This window comes from Drosophila montana, unplaced genomic scaffold (assembly GCF_035044405.1).
Source record: "Drosophila montana isolate Dmon_TW-CO22-7 unplaced genomic scaffold, ASM3504440v1 contig_3592_1, whole genome shotgun sequence".
In the NCBI taxonomy this organism is placed as follows: Eukaryota; Metazoa; Arthropoda; class Insecta; order Diptera; family Drosophilidae; genus Drosophila; species Drosophila montana.
Genome location: NW_026998476.1, coordinates 1 through 9,753, shown reverse-complemented (window position 1 = coordinate 9,753; position 9,753 = coordinate 1). Strand labels below are relative to the sequence as shown.

Below are 9,753 nucleotides of genomic sequence, written 5' to 3'. Positions count from 1 at the left end.
ATAAATACATACTGCATTACGTTTTAACATAATGTAAAGTTAAAAATAAAAAAAAAAAATACAAAAGAGACTCTTGAAGATCTTTACTCCCGCTTCCCATAAGCCACCCATGTGAGGGGCGTTTGGAGGGTTGAAGCGCCAGGACAAGTTTTGATGGCTGTAGGATGAAATTACACGCGTTTTCACAGCTTCTATAAAGTCACGCGATAAAGATTTGGAGGCTCCAGCGAACGTTTTGGGGGCACTCGAGATAGAAAAAACAAAAGCAGCCAGGAATTTTTCGGTCGTAGGTCCGAAGGGGCTTGTTGAGTGTATCACTCAAGTGCTGAAGCATACATAGACGCATTCATAGACACATTGGGGGCGCTCAAGGAATGGAGCGAAAGCCGGCCAGGAATTTTTCGGTCCTCAGGTCCGAAGTGGCTTCTAAGTGTGTGGCTCGAGTGTTCAAGACATACATGACGACGACGTTGAAAGCCTGGTTATTAGACATGCTCAACCTGTGTAGTTTTTTATGTCAAACAGTCCTACGGAATCGGCGCCTGTATGCCTGAACGGACGGGAGAACGTCGATCATTCCACTGGCAAATAGCCATAGAGTTGGTCTTGCAACTTCTTGCGATAAACTGCACATACTCGACAGGAATTTATCGTGGCCTTAACTAGATTCCTGAGTTTGGGAATCCAGAACTTGCACCGGATCAGGCGCATCATATCTGGTTTCCACCATGGAGGGAGAAGTGTGAAGGAGCTTTCATAAGGAAGAAGGATTGGATGTCTTTCGTCATAGCGCAATGACTCAGAAGCTCTCATACGCCCGAATGCTCTCATGACTCCATTGTGATAGACGAACGGATTAAGATTAATGATGGGGCTTGAGCTTGGAATTAGTTGCTTTATGAGTGACACGCTGGATACTCTTTCGGGTACTTGATTGGTTGCAAGCGTTAGATTATGCTGATGTGCTGAGAAAGGCTCGTCAATGAATTTAACGCAAATCCTAATATTAAGCTTTTCCTAATCTCTACAAGAGCGGGATCCTTGGGTATTAACTTGACTGGAGCTAATAGAGTAATAATATTTGATGCCAGTTGGAATCCTTGCCATGACACTCAAGCAGTATATAGAATATATAGGTATGGGCAAACAAAGCCATGTTATGTGTACAGAATTGTAATGGATAGATGCCTAGAAAAAAAAATATATGACAGGCAAATTAAAAAACAAGGAATGTCTGATAGAATTGTTGATGAGTGCAATCCGGAGGCGCATTTGTCTATGAGAGATATAACAAATCTATGTCACGATTACAACTCAGATGGTGATCCTATTGATAGTGACGGTCAGAAGTCAAATGAGCCAACTACTCAAAATAATGATACCGATCAGCTTTCAATGGCAGATAAAAAAAAAGATGAAAAATGTCTTCCAACAACAAGTCATATGGATCCAATTGTTAATAAAATTGTTGAACTACATGCGAACTGTATAACAAAAGATCCTTTTCTGCATGAAAGCTTATTAGTTGATCAAAAAGATAGGAAGCTATCACAAGCTGAAAAAAGACAGGCCCATAGAAGCTATGAACTTGAAAAGAAAGCGTCTGTTAATCAAAAATTTGCATACGCCCCAGGAAAAATGCAGTACAAAATTTTAAACTCTGATGGTACTATTATTACGCGACCAGTGGCTTCGATAAAACCACTACAGACCAAAAAACAAAACGCCGTTAGCGGAGGTCGATCGACGCGTTGGATCCTGCTGAAGTGTGCGCGAGAGCAGACAGAGGAATCATCTGCGCAATACAGCAGTTGCCCCTTGATGTTGTCATACCTACAAATAGATGACTCAGAGAAATCTAATATAATACTCAAGGCCGGCCAAAGAGTTATGGTGTTAAAATCAGCGAAAGGAATATATATGCAATTAGATAGTGGAAAAATTATTGCAATCAGAACAACATCCAAGCGCACAGATGAAGAAAAAAATAAAGAAGACGTAATTGATATTACATCAGACTGCGATACAGATGTTCCAAAGCCTACATCGCCAGAGCAAGAGAAACCCTTGGAAACATTAACTGTGCCAAAAACAAATGAAGTCAATAACACGGAATGTTTACCAGTCGAGCCGTCTGATCCACCCTTAACCAGAACAGGCGTTTTAGATGATCTACAGCAAAATAAACCTCAAATTTTGCAAAATAGTAATGAAATTGAAAGTTTAAACAGCATCCCAGCAAGTCTTCACCAGATGCAGAATGATTTGGAGTACCATAAGCAGCAACCGTATAAGCATGAAGCACAGTTACCTATTGTCGAACCTTACAGAAGTTCTCTTAATGTTCAATCGAGTGCAATACACCAACAGCCTATAGCTTCTAACAACGATTTGTCGGAAGAATCATATTTTTCAAGTAAAAATGTTCCACACACGTTCACTCCCCAATATTATAATTACTATGACAATAAGAATACACCCGCAACAGCCAACTATCATATTAATAATTATGCTCCATATGGTCATTTTAATTTTGCTCCCTATCATTCCAATTTCCATTCACCGGCTGGGTATAGCGGTAGTTCCGGACCATATATTAACTCAAATGTCTTTCCTAGACAACCCTGGAATTCAGTTGGAAGCCACCAATCAAATAATGAATCAATTCGTCAACAACAATATATGGGAAGTACTTATTCAATTAATGAATGGTCTTCTCAATAATCAAAGTAATTTAGTTCTAGTTTTTTCTTTAAATTACTTTTGACTTATTTATTTATTAGGCTAGAAAAATCTCTGAAAAGTTGCGATAAATACCAAATAAGAACAGATTGTCATTCCACACAGCTAAAATGTATATCCACTAAATAAACTTAGTAAATATATATGTAAATAAAGTCCTTTAGAAGTTGAATATCAGGTTTAAGGCAGCGCCTTATAAAACGGAATATACAGGCCACGACTCTTAGTGCTTTGCCGAATTTGGAGAAGTGTTCTACGATGTTCCGCAAGCAGGACAGCGCCACACATCTCTAAACGAGGGAGGGAGAAGAGGAACTCATCGGTGTCTGCTTTCTAGCGTATACCGAGAGTCTTCGCAAGGCTGGCTTCTTCAATCTCCTTGTCGTTGGATTCCATTTTCGCAATGGCTGCGCCTGGCAGCACTTCAATTTGAATATTTGGTATGTCCCTCAGAATGCTGTGTGGAAGTGGTTGCGATGGCAAATTGCCCACCAAATTGTCCAAAACGAAGGCAGAGGGTTTGATTTGGATCATCGGTTTAGTAGGGGAGCCAATCTTGAAGTGACATAACTTCTTTAAATTGGCTGAGATGGCTTGACTTAAGCCGGTCACTTCTGGACTGGATGGAATGGAAGCTTGATTGGATTGAAAAGCCGTTCGGAGATGAACGTCGCTTCCGATCCCGAGGGTGTTGTGGCGACCCTTGCACGTGAAACAATTATGTTGACTCGTGCAATTGTTAATTGATGCACTCTCGCGAAACAGTTCAGGCAGATTTTTTTCTGTTTGATGAAATTAGACCTGTCACCAACAGTCATCTACAGAAAACACAAGCGCACTGGATGGTTCTCCCTTGAGCAAAGTTTGCAAGATTGAGCCTTTACGCTCACTGTGCATTTGTACTTGGCTCATGCCCTCTATCGCCTCTAGAGTGCAATAACGTTCCAATAGGAAAAATGGAATAATGGAATAAAATGGAATAAGACTTTAGGTGGATCCACATCGGGATGTCAACCTTGTTGTGCAACGACTGTTCCCACAGTGAATGTTTAAGCTTGGGTAGGAGGCGCACAGTTAAACTAGAAGGCAATCCCAATTCACAGTACTTATGCGGAAGTGCTCTGGAGCTGTCAAGCAACCTTGGATGGTGCTCTGTAGGTCCTTAATAGCAGCTCCTGATTCCTGCGAAACTGGCTGGAGATTAAAGCACACGTGAAGTTGGCTGTTGACTAACAGCCTCTTGATCTCAAATCTGTCAGTTAAGTCACTCCATGCCGATGCGAAACCATCATTTGTGAGACGAGACATGGACACGATTGCCTTCGGTTCCCCGCCTGTCTCTGAGTTGCGGTGAAGTAGTTTTTCGATCTCTGTTAACCGTGGGTTGGTTATATAGACAGCTGGCAAAAGGTCTCGGAATGTGGGCCATTTTAAATACTCCCCATAACAAATTTCAATCTCCACGGGAGGGAGACCGCAGCCTCTTGGCTGTTGGTTAGGCGCAGGAGCCGCGATCATGGCGGTTGCGCTTTCTATTTGGTAGCTAAGTTGCAGTGGTCATATTTAGCTTGCATGGCTTGCATATCTTGCACGTTCGACTCTTCTTGGCTGAGGACTTTAAAACAGCGCTCACACTCTTGCTCGACCTTACACCAAATTGCACGAACTTGGTCTAAGCGGACTTTTAGAGTGTGGAGCGATACGACAAGATTCGGAGACGAGTTAATTCTTTTTCGAACTGACAGAGTCTGTTAGTAACGGCAATTAATTTGTTGAGTGACATTTTTTTGGTGTTTTGGAGAATTCGAGACCTGCTGTGCGAGTAATTGGACGACCGGTTACCGAAATTGTCGGACCCTTAGCGGACACCCTTGAAGAAGTTGCCTGGATAGCTAACTTTTCTGAGGAAGGAGTGTGGACCGTTTTCAGGATTGATGGCGAGGAATCTTTTTTCATCGGAGGGTGCGGAAGTGAAATTGATCTTCTGTGCTGTGTTGTAGGAGCGGGAAGTCGTTGCTTACTGGTTTTGTCGCTATCAATTGGTATAGTAGGCTCCTTAAAAGCCTCGGACTTGGATGGCAGCGTAGAAGCATAAAAAATAATTGTTTAAATTAATTAAACACATACTAGTAAATGGAACGATGGAATTGTTCCAATTTTAACGTTGAGGTTGTGGTTAATGTTGTGGGAAAAGGTAAGAAACAAATAAAAAAATACATTACTTTATTTGAATTAACCAAATGTAAGTAATTGGAACGATGTAATCGGTCCAATTTGGATGAAGTGATCTATTTTTATTTTTTTGTATATAAAAAGGACCAAGGACAAACAGAAACAAAAAACAAATAGAAAGAATATTTGTTTATTATTTTTGTTTTTTAATTAATCAAATGAGATTTTTTTGAAAAATTGCATGCACAAATATAATACATTATATTAACAAATGAATGAAATAAAAACACATAAAAATATTGTATATATATATATATATATATATATATATGTCCAATAAGGATGTGGATGCGACTTAAATAATTTTTTTTGCGAAAAAAAATAATTTGTTACGACCCAAGAGTAACGATTACCTTGCAACGGGTACCTTGTCAACACATACGTCTGGTACCCTTGTCACCCTGTGTTGGACTTCACTTTGTTTATCGTCTTATTATAAAACGATAAAATCTAACTGCACGGAATACAATTAATTGCACAGTTCTGTTCGGTTGCCTAGTCTCAGTTTGCTGGACCCAACAGACAGCGAGCGGGGGGGTTCACTTTGTGCAGTTTTAATACCTGTTTCTCTTGTTCTTATGCCTTGTTAATTTGGAAGGCGCTAACACACAATAATTTATTTAAACTGCTAATTATGTTGGACATGTGTGTTTTATCACTTATATGGACATATAGTGTGCAACAGCAAATATGCATGCGTAACAATTTGGACAAAAAGTATGTGATAGTAAATAATATTTATTTATTATTTATTTTTTTTTATTTCATTGTGTTTTTGGGCTGTGGGTGCGTATATCTTGATATAGGTATGTATGTATTTTATTTTTATACATACATACAGTACCAAGATGGAGGATGATGAGATTTTTTTTTATTTTGAAATAAAATCACTTGTACTGCAAATGCTTCCTTATATCGTTAATTCACAATTAGTTAAGAAAAACACAATTTTAGTTTTATCTGCTCCACTGGTTTAATTCGACTGACTTAAGAAAAAGACTACAAATATGGCGTCTGGGCTACTTTCTTAAGCTACATAACTTAGCTGCTTGGAAGCCACAAAACTATATGGTAGCGGTCTTGTTGAATTGCAGCATAATTTGCGGCATGAACAGCATATGTAGAAGAGAGTTAGCATAATCTTAACATAATCTGCCTTTGGAATAGCGATTGATACCCTAACTAATATATATATGAGGTGTATGTCCAAACATCCCGGCCGCCTTGAAAGAATTAACTTTCAAGATACAGGTAGAACAGGCATCTATGCACTGGCGGGCAACAGCGTCCGGAGGCAAAATTGCTGTGTGACAGCCGTGATCTGCTCGTAACGATCCAATTTGGAGCTGTTGTTGGGGATAATCTCACGCTCTGGCAAAGCGTGCGGTGCATCTCCATTTAGAAAGTGTCCTGCAGTGAAAGCGGTGACAGCGGGCGAGAGTTGAGAACTGCTTCTATCTTAACGACTGCAGTGTTCAGTTCCTCAAAGGTAAGCTGCGCTCTTGCGTTTCAAAAAACTTATTCGATAACAGATCTGTCACGATTTCAATGTGAACGGCCTTTACGGCCATGCAGACAAATATTGCGATATGGGATTTTGTGGGACCCTAGCCACGTATTCGAAGATAGGTGTTCACTGGACCGCAATTGTCGACTCCAACGTGGCGAAATGGTTTGCCTGTGGATAAGCGCTCAGGTGGCAAGCGCACCCATGACTTGACGAAGTTGACCTGGACGATATCTGATAGTGTAAACAAGAACGAACAATGCTGCGCGCTAAAGCTCTTGCGTTTACGACCCAGAATTGAAGATGCAGCAGTCCAACTAATGTCTTTGGTCCTGAGTGGTAATTGTGTAAGTGTAGATGCCGAACATAATTGTGGACTAATTGCGATTCCTTGGGATCGAGTAAAGGGTGCCTTTGCGGCCAATCGTCTATGAAGGCCTGAGAAACTTCAAATTGCCATTCAAGTCTCTTCGTTTCCGTGGCAACTGTAAATCTTCCTATTTTACAAAATTTTAAGTCCGGAACATGTATGCCATAACTCGATGTGCCCGAAAAACTTCCGTTTTTCATTATTGATAATGTCCATGTCCAAATCATTGTCAAATTGTTGGCAGGGCCATTGACTTTCAGAATCAGGGAGAAACGCAGGTCCTGTGAACCAAATTGATTGCTGGATATCATTGCCATACGATTCCGTGGAACGCACATACGCGCAACAGCCGTGAGCACGTATTGATGCGTCACAGAAAGCGGACAGTTGTGTGTCTGTGAACTCTGCTTGCAAGCGAAAATGGGGTACTGAAATCGACGACAATTCCTTGAGAGACGTTACGCAATATCTCCATGCTTGAGGGAGTTATTGTGGAACAGATTTATACCAGGCGAGTTTTAGCAGCCATAGTTTATATATGGTGATTTTCGAGACGATTATGATTGGTGCCAGCAATCTTAATGGATCGAACAGAGAAAACGCAATCGAGAGAATAGTCCTCTTTGTGGCTGTTGAATATAATTTTTTGGGTTTAAATTCAAATAGTAGCACATCACGACGTTGATCCCAAGCTACGCCAAGTACGTTTTCATTCAAGTTTATATCCTTTACCGATTCATCGTCTCTGACGGCGGGATGATTGGGGTGCCACTTAACCAATGGGAAGTGTCCTCGTCGAAGTATCTCGGTGATCTCGTGTCTAATGGTCTGCAACTCGATGAGCTCGTTGGCTCCGCAAAGCAGATCATCAACATAAAAACGATGATTTTACAATGGATGCGTCAATGGGAAGATCGGCTAGATATTGCAAACTGCGAACTGCTAAGTATGGGGTCAGGGCCGTTCCATATGTCACTGTATTAAGCTCAAAGGTCTGCAAATCAGCAATAAAGGATGCTCTCCAGAATGTATATTGAAATTTCCGACCCACTGGGCTGACTAAAAATTGTCTATAATTGTTCGTAATGTCCGCTGTGATGGCGTAACGAACCAATCGAAAACGAAGGAGAAGTATATACAGATCTTCTTAGAGTGTTGGGCCAACGAGAAGCAAATAATTGTAGTGATATAGTGATGATGAAGTGAACGAGGCGTCAACCAGGATTCTTAACTTCATTGATGCACTGTTGAGTTTAAAAACACAATGAATAAAGTCATATGGCCAAGATCCTCATAATCTTTCATGATAGTTACATATGTCGATTGAACAAAAGGCTGCTGACTGAGGCGCCTCTCGAGGGATAAAAAACGTCGACGCGCAACATCGCTTGAATTGCCAAGGCACGTTGGATCTCCCTTGAAAGCTAGACGCACAACAATCCTGCCGCTGTCCATCTGTGTTGTCCTTGAATACATATCTTTACAGAGCCGATGTTCCGGATTGATTGACTTTGGAGAATTTTGTAAAGCATCAATGCTCTACAGTAATTAAAGATTTTTCTCAATTGACTCCTCCTGCCAACTGATGACGATATTTGCCAGACACAACCCATCAAAGCAACGTTTTCTGAAGGACTGGCAAATTGTCTCCAAGCTTGATCTGTCCAACAGCCAGCCATTCGAAAAATACCTCTGTACCGAGAAGGAGATCAATCCAAACTGACCTGTGGAAAGTTTCGTCCACAAGTGGCGTATTCGAGGTCGTCTCAACGTTCACCTTCATCACATAAGGTAACTACAGTGAAAATTTAAGCTTCTTAAATCTGGGCTGTGCATTGATCACCAATCACTCAGTCAATAAGTCAGTCAGTCAGTCAGGACAAACAGTTCTCTATAAAGAGATGATATCTGAATATTATTTGAGGAGAGCCTCCTCGGCCATATTTTATATATCATTCTTGGAGATCGTAGACGACCGTTATATATCGTGGTATTCCCTTTTACCTTAATTCCTGCTACTTTTATTTTATTTGTTATAGTGTATTAGTGAAAAAGAGTATTAAACATACATTGTGGAGACAAATCATGCCCAATTCCAAAAGGTTTTACTTGTGAGAAACATTGATAAACGGCCACTGCGTGTTGTTCTTTGTCGCTCGCCTTCTAGGGTTCCCATTTTCTGCTGTCCTGACACGTCCGTAGACCCGAAGGAATCCCACATATTCATATACTCCGACACTGTTGTCGTCTTACATGGTCCTTTTACAATGTCAATTTTGTCATTTTCGTATCTACCGTGTTTTTTAACTTTCATCACAATATATGGCTCCAAAAATTTCCCCTTTAATATTAATCCTGTACCATACTGTTTGCGCTTTTTAGCTACTAAATCTTTTACTTTGTACTGCAGAGAGAGTGTGTTTTACGTGTTTTACTTGTGCTCCAAGATTTTTATATATTTTTGCGCTTAAATCCTGTTTTTTACTTCCAAATTTTGCATTTTTTGTGCTTTATTTAAAAAGCTTTTATAACTTGTGCAAAGTGTTATCTGTTGTGCAGCATAAGTCTGTTAATTATTGCTTTTATTGAACGCGGCGTCAGTTCCGTATTGTTGTTATTGCCTGTTTTGATTCTTTTGCTTTGGTGCTCCCCTGTGCAAACACTTGTTTGTGCGTGTGTTCGCTGCTGCAAATTTATTATTGTGCAACGCGCTCTCGCAAATTTTTGCTGTTGCTTTTCGTTCCAAACAATTTGTTTGTGTACGAATAGTTATTTTTTGAGCGTTTACTTAATCTATTCTTGTGCACTGTTTTTCGTTTCGCTCTGCGCTCTCGCAACTTATGCTTATTCTGAAGAAATCTTGCACGTTCAAGCAGGCTGATGATTCTGCTTTGCCGCAATT

General features: G+C 40.4%; 1 pseudogene; it reads left to right on the top strand.

Moving 5' to 3' along the window:
* The first annotated feature begins 973 nt into the window (after positions 1 to 973).
* Positions 974 to 2,834, top strand: LOC135435385 (uncharacterized; annotated as a pseudogene).
* Positions 2,835 to 9,753: the final 6,919 nt, after the last annotated feature.